Raw genomic sequence first — 18,100 nt, forward strand, 5'->3', positions numbered from 1 at the left:
CTAAGCTCAGGGCTATAGGCCCAGTCTCTCCAAAGGCCCACCTTCGCAAGGTGGCAGAGCTCTGGAAAGGCAAAGGATGGGCTGAGCCCTGTGCGCCTCCTCCCCAGCCTTTTCCTGCGCGCGGGCTTCGGGAAAGGGAGCTCACTTCTTTCGGCTTTGTCCGCTCAGCAGCCGGGGCTCTGCCAGGGACCTTGGCCGCCCCGCACACACACCTGCTGCCCGCCCCGCGTGGGCGGCTCGGGGAGGAACGTGCCCAGGATCACCGGGTTTGCGGCTGCTCCTCCAGCGCCCCAGGGGGTGCGGGTGCGGGGCGGCGCCGTCCCGGAGCCCTCCTGAGAGGCGGGTCCTGGGGAGGGCGGGGACCCGGTCCCGCCTCGCCCTCCGCCGGGCCGCCCGCAGGCAGGCGCCGGGCCGGCCGGAGGTGGTGCTCGCCTCCCCGCGCGGGGGCCGTGCGTTGCCCGGCAGCGGCTGCGAGACTCGGGAGGGGCGGAGCGGCGCGGCCGGCGTGCAGCGGCCCCAGTCCGTGGATCCGGCCCGGCCCGCCCCGCCTCGCCGGCCTCGCTGCGCGCCGGTGTAAGGCGCCCAGTCTCCGCCGCAGCGGCCGCCGGCGTCCTGGGCCTGAGCGCGCCCCACGCCGGGAGGCCGGGGTGCTGGGGAGCCGACGCGTGGCCATGGAGCGGGAGCCCCGCGCCGGGGTTGCACTGGTGCCGGGGCGGTGCGGCCGCGGCCTTCCTCCCGCCACCGCCGCCCGGGGCTGCTGCTCCCCGGCCTCTGGCTGCTGCTGCTCGCCGGGCCGGCCTCGTGCGCCTCAGGTAAGCATCGCCGAGACCCCCGGGACGCGGCCGCCACCCTGGCCCGCGTTCTCTGCCGCGCTCGTCAGCCCCCTGGCTCCCCCACCCGCCCATCCTCTTTTATTCTCCACCTCTCCCTCGCCCTTCTTGCTGGAGATGCTTTTCTATTCTTCCTGGGCCCAGCAAATAAAGGCATGGAGGAAATGAATAAATGCAAAGGGAAAGAACGAGCGGTTTCTGACCGGTCTTGCTAAAAGGTCTGCAACCTAGTCTTCTGTGAACCATGTTGCCCGAGGCGGGTCTGGCGGTTTCTGCTCCGAAGATGCCTATTTTCTTTTTCCCCTTTGCAAAATGCAGGCACGGGAATTGTGTTTGTGCACGGCTGTGTGAATGTGGCGTAGCGAATGTTTTGGGATACTTTTATTGTTGGGGCAAAGGGGTGCATCTGGTGTGTGCTGTAGAGCAGTTGTGCATTGCCGTGAACAGCCAGTGTTCCCCCAGATGCGAGCAAGCTGGCCGTGTCCCCCAGTGCGCCAGGACACAAAGAACATTCAAAGAAAAAAATCTCTTGGAAAGCGCCCTGACCATGGATCTTTCCAGGGAACTAGCTATTGGTATTGCCTCTACAAAGGCATTACAATGGAGTGTGAAAATATTTTGAGTCTGAAGTGTCAGGGCATGAAAGGAGTCATGGTTGGTTTTATAATAGATGCAATTTAGTGACTGTTCATCAGCATGGGATTAAGAGACATGATTTATGGGGCGTGTGGGTGGGTTTTGTTTGCTGAGGAAACGGTTTAATTCATATTGCTTCTCTAAAATGTTTATTTGTCCACCCTGAGCGTGCACTGGATGGATGGCCTGGAGACCATTTCCGAGGTGACACAGTGCAAGCCCGTGATTGTCCCAGCACACAGATGCCTGGTTGCTTTGTGGGTAGAAAAGGGAAGGTTGGAGAGCTTCTTCACACTGCACAGGAGAAACAGAAAAGCCATGAAAGCAGCCCAGAACCCTCTCTGCTTGTGGGAGCAGGGCCAGAGGACTGCCAAGTGCTTGAGGGAAGTAGAACACATTTGAAGGTGTCCCTTAGACCCTACCGTAGGCATCCTAACTAGCGCCACAAAGGGGATGATGGAATAGAACAGAGGGACTCCAGGGAGCACGGGATGAGACCCATTCCCTCACTCAGGAGGAAGTTAAGGCAGAAGCGTCTTGCTCAAGGTCACTGGCTGGATGGTGAGAGGAATTGCAGAGCTCTCCATTCCCCTTTGCTTTCTGTGACCCACAGGCTGGGGTCATAGCGGAAGCCTCCAGAGATTTCCTCTAGCTGGGTGGAACGATGCCTCAGATGCCTCAGGGAGCCACAGCAGAGGCAGGGTTGACAGAGCGGGCCTGTTAGGCTGTGTGTGTGCTGTGGGTGCAGAAACTTAACCTGAGCTAGCACCTTCTGTCTCGGTCTCCCTCTGAGCATTTCAGTCCAGAGGAGTTAGTCCTTCCAAGAGCTCTTGACTTTAGTCAACAGAGAAAGCTGGGTTCCTGCTGCGTGGACCATCATGGGACCTAGCTCCCTAACTGTTTCCACTACATGTGTGCCAGGCCACATTAAGAGTTAGGTTTTGTGATCCCTGCTTACCTGAGGAGGACCTTTAGGGGACGCTGGCTCCAGAGTCTACGACATCCTTAGCTTCCCAGCCTCAGCATTTTCCCACTTGCACACTGTCATCCGAGTATTCTGGAGAGGTTGTAGGAGATAAAGTTGTTTGGCTAAACTTAAAGACGCACAGCGGGTGTGTCTACACTGCCTCCCCCTTGTTCAGAAACCCTTTTCTGGTTCTCTGCTACTCCTAATCCAGAATCCAACTAGGAGATGTAAAGTTATCCATTCTAGAGCTGCCCTCTCGGAGCCGGAGGCGGCCTCCTTTCACTAACTTGCTTCTCTGGTTTGCATAGCTGCCTCTGGGCAGGAAACGCAGGGTGAGAAGCAGTGTGTGTGCACGAGGATGTGTGTCCGCTATGGGTGAACTGCTAGGTGGAGGGTCTTCGGGGTGACCTGAAGTTGGTGATCTGCTTGCAGGTTCTGGGAGGGCAGCTTGATGAATGGTGTCTTGGTGAGGTGCCAGGCTGCTTGTGGGATGCCTGACCCTGGCCAGCAGCTGTTGATCCTGGGTCAAGGTGATATAGTCTGGCCCAGGTTTCCCCTCAGTGGCACCAGGGCCTCCTGGTCTTAGTAATGCACTTTCACACAACTGTGTGTCAGGGAGACTTTGCTGAGGGATGTCCTGAGGTGGAGGGGGTGAGGGGATGGTGCCTTGGTCTTGTTTACAATTCCTCTGGGAGGCAGCCGTCCCCTGTCTGGCTAACAAATTCCCCGGCTTCAGCAGAGGTGGACTTGATTTTCAGGTGATCCTCTCATTACAGTTTTCAGAGAGAGAGAGAGAGAGAGAGAGAGAGAGAGAGAGAGAGAGAGAGAGAGAGAGAGAGAGAGAGAACGAGAGCGAGCGTGCGAGAGCGAGCTCTGCTGTATTGATTTGTTGTCTGTTTCTATTTCCTTTAGCGTTTTAAATATGTGATTTTGTTTTTCCGAACAGGGTTTCTGGGACTAAAGTCTCACCACCACCTGGTGATTTTTTTTTTTTTTTTTTTTTAAGAAAACATTTCTAAGTTTGGTGTTGGCTATTCACTTTTGTGGAAACAAACCTGACGTGCTTGGAGATTTCTTTTGAACATAGAACTTTTAGGTAGCCAGCCACCTACAATAGAGAAGGAGGGAATGGTGGCCCACTCCCAGTCCTCTACTTAAGAATTAGGGTTATCATGAAATTGACAGCGTTGGCAGAATCTAGAAATTAAAGAAAGATGGCTCACCCACAGTTCCACAGCCCATACATAACACTATAAGTGGGTTAGGTTTTTTTGTTTCTGTGGTAGAATTTTGTTACATAACCCAGGCCTTACTATGTAGACCAGGCTACTTTTAAATCTATGACAGTCCTCTTGCCTTGGCTTCCCATGTGCTGGCATTAAAGGCATGGGCTGCTACTGCCACTGCCACCTCCACCACCGTCACCGCCGTCACCGCCGTCACCGCCGTCACCGCCGCCCAGCCACACAGCTGTAAACATTATGGTGAACAGCTTTATAGACCAGTCTTTGCCTCTCTCTATAGGTCTTTGTTTTTAAGCATGTGTTTTGTAGAGTGGGAATAATAATGGGATTAACTGTGAGGTGTGCCAGGCGGGCACCCTGTGTGTTTGCGTGGAGTGTGGGGTGTTCCGCAGATGTTCAGGATGTGGTTGTTGAATGAATCAGTATTCTGAAAGCTGTAATGTTGGAAAAAAGCCACAAAGTGTATGTAGCTGATGTCCTTCACATCCATAGATTGATTGATTGATTGATTGTATGTATGTATATATCATCCGTCTGTCCGTCCGTCTGTCTGCCCGCCCCCGCCTATCTATCTATCTATCTATCTATCTATCTATCTATCTATCTATCTATCTATCTATCTATCTATCTGACACAGCATCTCTCTATGTAGTCCTCTATATTCTGGAGTCCTGCTATGTAGATCAGGCAGGCCTTGAACTCACGGAGATTCTGCCTTTTCCTAATCAGTGCTGGGATTAAAGGTGGATCCCTTGATTATTTTTAAACACTTTTGTCTGCTAAATTTGTAATACATTGTTTTGGTTTTCCCATTTTGCATTTTAGTGTTGAATTTTTGCTTGTTTTGTATTTGTATTCTTTGAATTTTGTCATTGTTTCTTCTATTATATTTTCCTCCTTCCAGTGTTTTTCTTTTATATTTAATTAGTCGGCTAATTAATTTTTGAGGTCTAATGTAACTCAGGCTGGGCTCGAACTCACTCTGTAGCTGAGGATGGCCTGATCATCTGATCCTCCTGCCTCCACCCTCCATGTGCTGGGGTTGCAAGCAGGCATCTCTGTGTCCCCTTTTCACGTGCTGGCGATTACACGTAGGGCTCTGTGCGTGCTGGACAAGCACTCTCCCGGCTAGGCCACACCCCAGCCTCTTACCTTTTACATAATTGAATAAAAAGGTGTGTCTGTGTGTATCCACATGTGCCGTGGTGAGCGTGTGGAGGGCGGAGGACAACTTCCTATAGTTGCCTCTTCTGCTTGTGGGCTCTGGGATGAGACTCAGGTTGCCTGGCTTCCATGACAAGTGTCCTTACCCGCTGAGTCATTTCCCTGTCCCCACTCTTTACATAATTTTGGGACACAGAAGTGTACAGTTACTGTGATGAGCAGAATCTGCTTTCTCTTTGTGTAATTTTTTTTCATGAGTTTATACTGTGTCTTGTTCGGTTTTTAACCGTCATTTCAAGGTGAGTATTTGCTACAACTGGTTTAGAATAAAGGCCTTAGCATGTGTGCAGATTGTGATCCCCAGACCTGCTGCACTCTGTTATTTGGAGTTGGGGAATGCTTGTTAAGGGTTTAAACTTCTGAAGCAGGGTGTGGATGGCAAGCCTTTCATCTCAGCTCTTGGGAGCAGGGGCTGGAGGATCTGAGTTTGAAGCCAGCCTGGTCTACAGAGAGAGTCTTTGCACAAACAAACAGGAATAGAACCCAAAACAACAACAAAAGGATTTAGGTTTCTGGAGCTCGTCTTCCCCTAAGTTCTAATCTCTTGATGGTATCTGGAGATCGTTATAATAATTTAAAGCCATCATTCAGATATTAATGGAGATAATTTTTATGTCTTGTGGTTGTCTTTTTTATCTTAGGTGTTATTTATTTTATGTGTATGGGTACAGGTGCCTTTGAGGCCAGAAAAGGGCATTGAATCCCCTGCATCTGGAGTTATAGATAGTTGTGAGCCACCATGTAGCTACTATGGTTTGAACTCCGGTCCTCTACAGAGGTAGCAAGAACTCTTGAACAACAGAACCATCGTTCCACCCCATGGCTGACTTTTTACCATTAGAACATTTGAATTAAACTGTTCCATTGAAATTGGTTTTCAGTGAGTCACAGGTGGAAGGACACTGCTTTGGCTCTCACTCCTGGTACAGCGTCTCAGGAAGTGCCTCCCTTAGGTCTGAAAACAGAGCCCCCACCAGGGAGCTGTTAAAAGTCACCAGGGACTTGGGAGCAGGGGTTTCTGTGCACCCGGGGGATAGCAGCAGCTAATTACTGTGGTTATAATTACACCGGGTGGCTTTCCTAGAGAGGAACATGCAGTTGTAACTGCAGGGGCTGTTTGCAAGTTGTGACCCCAGCTTCTCATCCGGAGCCCACCGGGATGTGATTTCCCCTCTGCGTGCTTCTGGACAGATTCGAAACTCAGGGTGTATGTCCTTCTGCCCATAACTTCCTGTGGGACCACAGACACATGTAGACCTTGTCCACATCAGTGGCACAGAGTTAAACTTTCCTTTCAGCTGTCTTAGATGCCTTGGAAATGCATAGGTGCAACTGACCTCTCCCCACCCCGTGTGCTTTCCTGTGCATGTGCGTGTGCGTGTGCATGTGCATGTGCATGTGCGTGTGCGTGTGCGTGTGCCTGTGTGCGTGTGTGCATGTGTGTGTGTTTTCTCTTTGTCCATTATATATGCCAGACTAATGAACCACTGAAGACAGATTCCTCTTCTTATATTATTAACAATTAAAAAAAAAGTGTTTTTTTTGTTATTGTTATTTTTCTTTTTGTCTTTGTTTTTGTTTCGTCGGACACAGGGCCTCACGTGTCTCAGCTGACTGCTTACTTGATAATGTAGTTGAGGATGCCCTTGGACTTCTGACCTCTCTCCTCTGCCTCCTAAATGCTGGGACTACAGATCGCCATGCCTATGGTTCTGGGATTAAACCTATGGCTTCGTACACTCTAGCCAAGTACCCTACCCCCAAATCTTGTTTTAAAAACCTGTCGGCTACGTGTCCGCTGGTGCACACATGCAGTCACAATTTTGTCAGGAGGCTGAGAGAATAGAAAATGTGAGTGACGCTAACCTGGTAAATAGTGGGACCCCATCTTCAGTAAAACTGAAAAAAGGCAGGTGTGGAGTGTCACAGCTCAGCAAGAAGGTGCTTGCTGTCAGGCGGCCTGAGTTTGGTCCCTGGGACCCACACAGTGGAAGGAGAGAACTGAGTCTACAAAGTTGTCCTTTGATCTCACATGTGTGCCCATACATGTGCACATGTTCCAAAAAAAAAAAAAAAAGCCAAAAAACAAAACACAACGGAATGAATAATAATGCTACCAAGAATTGGGGGAGGGTTGGGGATTTAGCTCAGCGGTAGAGCGCTTGCCTAGCGAGCACAAGGCCCTGGGTTCGGTCCCCAGCTCCGAAAAAAAAAAAGAAAAGAAAAAAAAAAAAAAGAATTGGGGGGCATGAAAAACAAAGGCAGGTGCTGTGGGAGGCTGGGGTGCAGCTCAGGGTACAGCAGCTGCCTAGCATGCTCCTGTTTCTCCCGTCTCTGCTGATGGTGTTGTAGGTCCTGAGCACTGCGGCCTGCAGCTTCAGGCATCTGCCTGAAGATTAGTGCTCTGCCCCTACTGTCGGTCACATCGCTGCAGCAGCAGCAACTCCTGGCAGGTCGAGTTTACAGAACCCCACCCTAGATGTTCTGAATTGAAATCCGAATCTGCCAGGTTCCTAGGTGCGTGTGCACCCCACAGTTCTAGTTTGAAAGGCCCCGTGTGCACAGGAAATGCTTCCTACCCCAGCCTCCTGGGGCTTGGTGGTGTCAGCCCTGCATCCTTTCCACCAGTGCCCGGGGCCTCTGTCCTCCCTCAGGACTTTTCTCTCAGTTCCTGTTCCCTCTGCTTTCTGTGGTCAGAGACTAAAGGCAGCACTCAGTACAATGACTGCCCCTAGGACTCCACTGTGGTCCTCTTGACAGTCATTTAATAGGTGTGAAGTGATGTATCTTGCTTTATCCCGAGATGATTACTGATACTGAGCACCTTTTATAGACCTCTTGATCGTTTCCTATGTCTTGAGGCGTTTCTGTTCAGATCCTTTGCCCTTAAACTTACTAGAATGGCACCACTGGGCAGTGCTCACAGCCTGGCTGCTGTTAACTGTGTTGGTGTAGATATGATGGGTGATGGGTATTTCTGAGTATTGTCGATGCAGTGGCCCAGTATGGCCAATAAAAGAGGTAGAAGGATGAATGTGGACCGTACATTCTGCCCTCCCCACAAGATCCCGCAGCATCACAGAGGAGGCCGTTTCTCAATCCAGGGGAAGCCAGTGTTGGAGAGGGTCCAGGCCTTCAGAGGGTGGATGTCTACCATTTTGGGAGCTTGCTGTGTATGCTCAAGAGATGAAGTAAATCGGTAAGAGGTTCAAGAGGTGAGATAGAGAGGGAGGCAACAGTCTTGGGATTGGAGGAGACAGATGTAGGAAGGGGGGCAGAGAATGCAGAAGTGTATTTGCTCATGTTCGGGAGGGGTGGGAGCCAGGGCAAAGCATGAGGAGATTCATTCTAGAGAGGAAGAAAACAGAAGGGGTCCAGGCAGCAAGCTCTGGAGGCAGACATGCCTTGAGAGAGTGACTATTCACAGAGGGAAGGAGGGAGGTGTTGAGAGAGGAGTAAGCAGAGGTGGGACTGGGGACTGAGAAGATGCCACAGGAGGAGAGAGGAATGAAGGGAAGGTCAGGCAGGGAGCTGGAAGGACAGTCTTGGTAGTAGTTCAGGTGGACACACCAGTGGCTTGGTGGGGGATGAGCAGGTGGTGCTGGCCCTGAGTTGGTCAGGTGTAGTGGGGAGGTGGCTTTTCCTGTGGTAGGCTATTCACAGCCCTGTACCATCATTTGGAAAGGCTTGCTGAAACCTTGCTTTTGCTTCTCTTGTTTGGGCCTGTGGAGAGAGCCCTTCATCACTTAGCGTTTCAGGTGTGGGGATTACCTTTGGAGCCAGACAGTCTGAAGGTCTGTTTTAAAATGCTGGGGAGCTTTCAAAGGGCGGAGGACTAAAAACATAGAACAAATGATCTTTTGGAGTCAGCTCTGCAGAACTTGGGCAAAGCCCAGGAACCCAGGGTTCACCGCTCCAGTGTGGTCCCCCAAACAAGCAACATCAGCATTAGCGTCAGCTAGGAGTCTGTCAGAAACTCAGGCTCAGCAGGACAGGTAACCCTCAATGCCTGAAATCTCAGCCCTCAGGAGGAGGTCAGCCTTGGGTTACATATGGAGCTAGAGGACAGTCTGGGCTACAATAGAGAGTGTCCCACGCTCCCAACCTACTGAATGAGCTACCTTGCAGTATCTCTAGGTAATTTATGTGTTGCCTACGGTTTGGAAGCTCTGGCCTCAGCAGTTTCTTGATGAGCTCGGGAACATTTCAGAGATTTCTGCTGGTCCCTAATTAGTGGGATGTCTTCAAATTGTAAAAGCCAACCCAGATTTCTAGGGAAATGGAGGGTAGAAGACCTAGGGAAATGGAGGGTAGAAGACTGAGCTGATGTCTAGATGGATCAGAGGTCTGCTCCTCTTCTGAGTTTCTCTCTGAGGGGGACCAGTATAAGTAGTCCCGATTTCCTAAGCTGCGTGGAAAGAGCCAAGTGCGTTAGCCACCAAGGATTACAGAAACCCTTTGAGATTAAGGAACAAAAGGGTGTGTGTGTGTGTGTGTGTGTGTGTGTGTGTGTGTGTGTGTGTGTCTTCAGCCCCCCAGGAAGGAGGAAGTTGTGGCACTCTGCAACATGGGTAGATCTCAAGGAATTGTGAGTGACATCACCCAAGGGTAGAAGGTCAATGCTATGTACTTCCCCTTAGGTGAGGTACTGGGTAGAGTGGGTATTTTAGAGTCTGTTTCAAAGAAGTAGCACCCAGCGCCCAGAGCATAGAGACTTGCGTAAAGTTACAGAGTTTCAGTTTCCTAAAGGGAAGTGCTTAGGAAGATGGTTGTTTAAAAAGTAACAATAGTGGTGGAGTGGGCTAATTGTTTCAAAAGTAAGAGTGAGCATGAGACTGAGGCTTTGTGGTCTAGGTAAGTGGGAAGAACCCCAGTTCCAGGCATGTGATTTGGCATGGGGTGTAGGACTCATCAGCAGCTGGTGGCCAAGACAGTGGTAACAAAGTTTCTCTGACTCTGTGGTTAACAGCAAACATCTCCAGACTGCTGAATTGCTCGGCCCTGCTGCATTTAAACCTCCCTTCCGCCCCCCTGCTCACCCTGAAGTTGTTGAGGTTTTTTTTTTTTTTTTCTTGAGCAAGTGCTGGCTGGAACCTGGGCTGGGCAGGGCAGCTAGCTCACGCTCCCACGCTCGCTCACTCGCTCTCTCTCTCTCTCTCTCTCTCTCTCTCTCTCTCTCTCTCTCTCTCTCTCTCTCCCCTCTCCCTCTCCCCCCCCGTGTGTGTGTGTGTGTGTGTGTGTGTGTGTGTGTGACAGTTTTGTTATACCCTTGGATCCAAGTGATCCTTCTGCTTTCAAATAGTCTTAAAGAATTTGTAAAACTCCACTGTTCTCTGCAACCCTTGGAGTTGGGCTTTTAAATGTTTTTATGTGTTTTGAGGGATACAATAGTTTTATTGGTTTCCCTGCCTGATTATAAAAACAGTATGCGTTGGTTGCAATAATTAGGACTTGCTGTTCCTTCTGTCTAGAACATTCTTACCTCAGATTTTATCTACAGTTACTTCCCTTCCTACAGGTCCCTCCTCAGCTCCCGCACCGTCAAAAGAGGCATTCTCCAGCAAGAATGCTTTCATCACTCCTAAGCTCCTGCCTACTTTGGTCACCACCTATATTTCGGCCTGTTTATTCTCAGTCCTTTTCACTAGACCGTAGTCTGCAGCAGGACGGGCTTGCTTTGCTCAGTGTTTTGGTTCTGTATCCTTTGCTTGTTTATGTAGCAGATTGCCCTGTGTGCTGGGCCCTCGGGGTGTACCACATGTCACTAAGTGTAGTTAGTAGTAACATTAGTAGGCAGAGCAAAGAAGTAGAGGGACTTGCAGATTCAGTCTGGGATGTTGGAGACACCCATTGCAGGGTGCCTGTTTTAGTGTGCTGTGGTATCCAGGGGACCACTGATGGAGGGCCATATCCGGCAGAAGTAAAGCTCTTCTGCTGGGGCTCATGGTGTTGCTACAATCTCTTTGCTGGTGCTAAGACTGGATCTGTTCCAGGCCACGCTCATGGCGGTGGCAGTTCCTCGCTTGGGGCAGCATCGCTCCATCTTCCCTGTATGCCATTTGAAATTTTACCTTTTTGTAAGGACAGTCATGACAGATCAGAGGCTCACCTACTTATGCCTGACCTCATATTAATTAATTATATCTGTGGTGACCTGTTTCTACATGACGTCATACTCTGAGATTCTCTGGGTTAAGAAGTCGTTGTTGTTGTTGTTGCTGTTGCTGTCCAGCCCATAACATTGATGTTTGAACTAAAATCTGAAGCAGGCAAGAGAGTGCCCAGAGGTCTTTCAGGGGACAGTGTTCCCAGCAGAGGACATGGCAGTGCATGGGCCTTAAGGCAGGGACTTGTTCAGGATTAGGTCTCAGAAGAGACCTGGTGTGCGGTGTGGAGGTAGGAGGATCAAGGATTAGATGTGAGGAAGTGAGTCCTGGGCGTAGAGGATCATCAGAAGGCTGTTATCAAATGGTGACTCGATGGGACTTACGATGTAGATCGTGCTGCGTGTTCATTGAGCGCATTCGGATGGTTAGAAAAAGTTATAAATTAACAAGCAAAAATTGCCTCAAATCCCGCCACTCCGGATAATTCCCGTGGCATTTTGGTGCGTCTCTTTTTAGTTTTTCACACATACAGACGCATAAGAACACACAGGCAAGGCAGTGGTGTCGTATCCGACACATTGTTTGGCAGTTTGCGCTTTCCCCACTTCGTGCTCCATTGTGGGATCTTTGCGTTTGTGCCACAAGCCAATTTATCCAGGGCGGGGAATGTTCTCTGCCTCATTTAACCAGTGGCTTGTTGCCGGGTTGTAACTCTCGAGTGTTTCAGTCGTACACACATCTTCACACACTTCCCTAATAACTTCTGTAGGATAGATTCCCAGAAATAGACGCACTGGCCTAGGCAGTGTGCACACATTAAATTTTGATGCATTCTGCCAAATTGCTCTCTAGAAAAGTTGAAGCGAGCCATATCATCTCTAGCAATGCCTTAGCAGTGCCAGTGCCTTCCTTTTTTCCTTTAGTCCCTCTGAATACAGCCCAGTACCCACCTATCATCCTTGACAAGCCCACAGGTAGGACACGTCTTCATAACTGTGGCGTTTCTTTGATGGCTAATTGCCTTTGACCAAGCTCCCCCTGGATGCTCTTTCTCTGGTTTTCTGTAGAAATCCCAGGGCTGAGGGACTAGAGAGGGTTTAGTGGGTGAGTGGGTATGGGTGACCATTGGGGATCTGAGCTCAGGGACCCAGCACTCATGTGGAAAAGCTTTTTATACCATTAACCCCAGAGCTGTGGTGGGTGGAGACAGGAGGATTTCCGGGGCTTGCTGGCTGCCAGCCTAGTTCCGAGTTAACTGAGAGATTCTGACTCAAAATGAGTAAGACGAATAATAGAGAATGCGTGCCCAGCATCGCCCTCTCAGAAGGTATGATCACACACCTGCCTACACACACACACACACACACACACACACACACACACACACACACACACACACACACACACACACGCCCCGGAGCTGTGCTGGGAAGAGCAGTAATAGCCTGGCCAAGCATGGTGGGAGGCAGTTGTAGCTCTTGTTTCTGTAGAACGGCTCGGTGAGATAGGCGTTCCTGCCACTCCTATTGCTCAAACGAAGACAAACCTCAGAGGGGTTCCCAGCTTATTCAAGGCCACACAGCTAATGTCCTCTCCACACTAGGATGAGTGTGCGTACCCCAGCTAGGCTCCTGCTGTCTGGGCCACATTAGTAAATGGCGCTGGGGTGTCTTCTGAGAAGGTGTTTGTTCTCAGGCTTGCCTTGCTTGGTGGAATACACTCTGTAATTACGTAGTCAAAGCCATTTGTGACTCCGGGAGAGCACCAGGCTGGTGGCATGGAACAAGCCTTGACCCGTACAGCCCTGGTCATAGAAGGCTTATACCAAACCTCTGTGGGGAAGGCTTATACCAAACCAGGCTTTCCAAAGTTACAGAATCACACAGAGAGTTATTTTGTTAATGTTTTTAGCAGTTGAACATTTAACAGTAACAATTTCAAAAAATGGAAGTTCCCCTCACAGAGTGCGTTTTTTTGTCATTCCCAATCTGGAGGATAATCTCCCATAATGTTGAGTGACATTTGCTCCCCGCGTTTTCTCCTTTACTGAGGCTTGGATCACACCCTTGTGGTTTTGATAACATTGCGATGTAGATGATGTGTTCTCTGTGGTTTCTTTCTGACGGCCAAGTGTGTGGTTCTCTTTCTCCTTTGATCATAAATTAGTGTGTGCTTCTGGCTTAAAAATCAATTTCTCACCAACTTTCCAGTTTCGGTGGGAGGGAGTCAGTACTTTCAGACAAGTGTCTTGTTCAAAACAAACAGGAGGGGCTGGAGAGATGGCTCGGTGGTTAGGAGCATTGGCTCTTACAGAGGTCCTGGGTTTGGTTCTCAGCACCCACATGAGGACTCATAACTGCCTGTGATGTCAGTCCCAAAGATCTGGTGTCCTCTTCTGGCCTCTGTGGTCTCAGGCATGCATGTGGTGCACAGATACACACGAAGGCAAAAATACCTATACACATAAACTTTTTTTTTTTTTTAAAAGATCGAAAACAAAACCCAAAACAACCAGCACAGTGAGCCATTCTTCTGTGATTTCTCCACCCTTTGAGCTTTCTTTAGTTCTAAGGGGAAAACAAACAAACAAACAAACAAACACAAAACCCAAAAGCCAGTCTATTATTGCCTTGCATTCGTGCCAGGATCTGGTGATGAACACTAACTTTCTAAATGACTCCCAGGAACAGTGGTCTCGGGACTGCTGTGTTTTAGAAAGTCATCGTTGTTATTGTGTGTATGAGGTTGAGGGGTGCTTGCGGGCCATTGTGCACAGGTAGAGGGCGGTGCACACAGAATATTCCCTTCCCTGGGGTGGGGAAGGGAGCGACTGGGCAGGAGAAGGCTGCTGTTGAGCTCTGATGTCCAGCAGCCCCCTTGTCTTTTGGTGAGATAGTCATCACGTAAGTGGGATGGGGCTGGTACAGTGTGGGTTCTGTGGGAAAAGTGGTTCACAGTTGCAGTCTTCGTGGAGTACAGAAGAAGACATCAACATGGAGTATCTTGGTTCTTAAAAGTAGGATAGAGTGAAGTGAGTGAGTGAGTAAATGAATGAATGAATGAATGAATGAAGTAGGGTGGAGTGGGGAGTGGAGTGTGCACAGGCCTGGAGAACTAAGGCACGGTAGGCAGAAGTTCCTGACCTGAGGGACACCAGCTGCCTCATGGCTGTGTGTTCCCACTGGGGTTCAGCCTAGGACACAAACCTGATGATCTTTCCTCTGTGCAGCTGCTCGGACAGCTTCTACACCGACAGATCTCCCTCTGCATGCAGCACTTCTGCACTAGACTTGAAAAGAGGCTCTCCACGAGTCTCCTGCATGGACCCTGGGACTATCTCTTGACCTTTACTTTTATTTTATTTTTGGTGTTTTTGAGGCAGGGTTTCTCTGAATATCCCTGGCTGTATTAGAACTCACTCTGTAGACCAGACTGGCTTCGAACTCACAAACAGAGATCTACATGCTTCTGCTTCCCGACTGCACTAGATTAGAGGTGTGCACCAGTCTTTTGACCTTTAAATGGGCGCTGTTCTCTTTAAGCGTTGAACTTCGTGTTCCTGTTTGTCTATGGATATGATTTGAGACGGTTTTTTTTTTTTTTTTTTTTTTTTTTTTTAAAGATTTTATTTATTTTATCTATGTGAGTACACTGTCGCTGTCTTCAGGCACACCAGAAGAGGCATCGGATCCCATTACAGATGGTTGTGAGCCACCATGTGGTTGCTGGGAATTGAACTCATGACCTCTGGAAGAGCAGTCAGGTGCTCTTAACCGCTGAGCCATCTCTCCAGCCCAGATTTGAGACGGTTTAAAAACAAGTTTGAGTGTTTGGCTAATTGCCGCGAGGGGATGAATCAGTGTGCTGCTAATTTTAAAAATACTAGTAAGGTTACGTGGTTAAAAAAAAAAATCTATGTATGAGGTAGAGAGCAGCATCCCTGAAGATATCCAGCCCCCGGGCTGATGAGCCCTTTACAGCTCGGGGAAGCGAGCAAGGGATTGATTGCCTATACCTGAGAAATAGAATGGACCGGTGGAGTCAGGGGCAGAAGTCCAGGTCAGACAGGACAGCGTTACTGAGTAACCAAGAGTGTCATTTGGGCTGTGTTCTCAGAAGCAGGTTCTTAGGGGTGGCTTTCTTAGCTGAGACACCAGGAGATGCTTAAAACCATGTTAGAACACCCAAGTAACTGATCTTAAGGAGAAAACAGGACCCGGCAAGATGGCTTGGTGAGCTGCTGAAGACACTTGCTGCCATGCCTGAGGACCTGAGCTAGATTCCCTGGGACCTGTGTGGTGGGAAGCGAGAACCAACTCCTGCAAGTTGTCCTCTAACCCCGCCATGGTGTATGAGTGGCACCGCCCCAAACACGCACAACTAATAATAAATGCATTGAAAAAACCCAGATACTGTATAAAATGATGTGTGAGAATTGTCGGGCACAGAGCAGAACAGAGCAGGGCTGTTACAGTTCTCAGCAGTGTCCTGTGTTCATCTCTCTCTGAGGGAGTGTCTGGGTGTCACAGTCTGGTTGGGTCATCCTGGGTTGCTAGGCTCTGCTGTGAGGATGATTAGGCCTCTCTGGTCCCGGGAGAGGAACACTCACTGACGTGGGGTTGGAGCACCGTGACACTGAACCAGAGGATGAGAGGCACCTCTCTGACTGCAAGCCCAGGCATGACTGTTGTCATGGGAAGGACGGGAGAGATGGTTAAGTAGTTCCCGAATCATAGAACCTGACAGCTGGCAAGCTGCATAAATATTCATATATGTATCGGTTTCTACTTCTGTGCCTCTGACAGGATGCTCCAGGGCCCACAGTGTAAGGATGCAGGCCGTAGGAGGCAGAGCCTGGACTGTCAGCGCAGAGCTAACAGGATGTGTGTCAGATGCGTATTATTCTGTTTGAGATTCGGATTCTGCAGAGGGAGCTGGGACTTGGGAGTGCTGCCCAACCCTCAGCCGGGAGCATGTGCAGATGTGCGAGGGTGTGGGTGCCTACACAGACAGGATAATATGTGGGTGCTGAGGAAGGGAGGCTGAGCAGGGAAGGGTAGACCAAGGAGAGAGAAGGGCTAGGACAGATCAGGACAGATCTGCCAGTGACCACGGGGAGCCAGCTGCACTCAGTGCCTTGAGGGTTGGTGAGCTTTGTGAGGGCGTTCTCATTGTGGGGTCTCTTGGCTGTGTTCCACGTCAGTGTGTACGTTAAGTTCATTCGTTTAGGATGGACTGATGTCACAGGTGCCAGTGTCTCTGACTGATTTTATCTTCCTTTTCCTTGATATTCTAGATGGGTAGATCAGCCTCCTCCAGCTTCCTTGCCTCGAGTCTATCCTCCCTTTCTACCACACTACTGTGGACTCTGTTTCTTTGTGGGGAGAACTCTATTGAGCCATTTGATGCCTGCGTACTTTATATGCGCTGTTTCTTCCTCCCAAGGCCCTTCCCCTCCCTGTTTCTCCCTCAGAAATCTCAGGCCTCTAAGATGCCCCACAAGGCATGCAGAAGCAGAATGGCTTAGATGCCCTCTCTGCACATACAACTCAACTAAATTCGTGACCTCCAGAGTAGGAGATCTTGCCTTGCTACAGTCTCCTTACCAGTGTGTGCTGTAGCTGGGCTCAGAGACCATCCTTAGTAAACACCTGATGAATTATTGAATGGATGAATGAAGGAATTGTCCCATGAATGGACCACTGACTGTATACATGATTGTGTACACGATGACCCCATGAATGGACCACTGACTGCATACATGATTGTGTGCACGATGACTCCATGAATGGACCACTGACTGCATACATGATTGTGTACACGATGACCCCATGAATGGACCACTGACTGCATACTGCACATACATGATTGTGTACACGATGACCCCATGAATGGACCACTGACTGCATACATGATTGTGTGCACGATGACCCCATGAATGGACCACCGACTGCATACATGATTGTGTGCACGATGACCCCATGAATGGACCACCGACTGCATACATGATTGTGTACACAATGGAATAATAAGCTAGGACAACTCAGGACATGGTGAGTTTGGTGTGTTACTTCTCTCTTGTTGAGAACGGCTCTTGAGAAGCTGGGCACCCTTCATTTTATCAGTGCCTCCTACTAGTTTCTTCCACCCACATCCAAGCTCAGACCTCTCTATGCCCTCTCTTCCTTCAAATCTTTATCACTCTCTTGGTTTCAGGAGCTTCCTGCATGTGGAAGCTCCAGAACTACATCCTTGCTCCACTTTCATCCTGACATAATCCCCTGTGATTGGCTGGCTGTAGACATGAAGGTCTCTGCAAGCTGAGTTCCTCATTGAAATACAAAAGCTTATTACTCTCTGTAAATGATACTCACTTTCAGAGGCTTTGACTGTGAACTGTTTTTAGAAATAGTAGCCATCTTTATTTGTGTTTCATAGTTTGATACAAGTTTTCCTAGTTGCTTTTTATGAGTTCGTGCGTGTGTGTGTGTGTGTGTGTGTGTGTGTGTTAATGTGCACGTGGAGACAGAGACAACCTTGGCTGTTGCCCTTGGGAACCCTCTACCTTGTCTTTTGAGGTACAGTCTCTCATTGTCCTGCAGCTCTATAAGTTAGGGTAGCTGGCCAGTGAGCCCTGGGGATCCATCGTTTCTTGTTTTGTGTTCTTAAAATCCCGGGATCCAACCTGGGGTCTTGCACATGCTAGGCTAGAGCTGTACCCCTGAACTTCATCCCAGCCATTCCTCAACCACTCGGTGTCTTACTGGCCTCCTTGTGCCTAACTCTACAGTCCTGTGATGAGCCTCTGTGCGTGGATCTTTCAGCTTCTCTTTATTCTCTTCAGGATAATTTTAAGGAAAGAGTCGGATTACAAAGGGAAGATTGGAGAAGAAAAAAAATCCCGAGTCAGTGTTCACCAGGAAGCTTTGCATGGTGTGTTGGAGAGCATGCCCAGTGTTGGGATCTTAGCTTCCCGGCTCAGCACTTTTTAAAGGAGACTAGCTGGGCAGACGGCCGTTTGCTCCAAGGCCTGCTGTCTGGTTATCCTCTGCCTCATTCTTTATACACGAGCATGTGCTGACTCACTGAGAG

The 18,100-nt window shown here is 49.5% G+C and overlaps 1 protein-coding gene across 2 annotated transcripts in view; it reads left to right on the forward strand.

The window, feature by feature from the left end:
• The first annotated feature begins 731 nt into the window (after nt 1-731).
• Nucleotides 732-18,100, forward strand: part of Kiaa1549 (KIAA1549 ortholog) — a 121,544-nt gene continuing 104,175 nt past the window's right edge. For both annotated transcript variants that reach the window (XM_032906739.1, XM_032906740.1), the window contains exon 1: nt 732-812. The gene's annotated coding sequence lies outside the window, so the exon portion shown is untranslated. The remainder of the gene's footprint in view (nt 813-18,100) is intronic.

Source organism: Rattus rattus, chromosome 6 (genome assembly GCF_011064425.1).
Source record: "Rattus rattus isolate New Zealand chromosome 6, Rrattus_CSIRO_v1, whole genome shotgun sequence".
NCBI classification, from domain to species: Eukaryota; Metazoa; Chordata; class Mammalia; order Rodentia; family Muridae; genus Rattus; species Rattus rattus.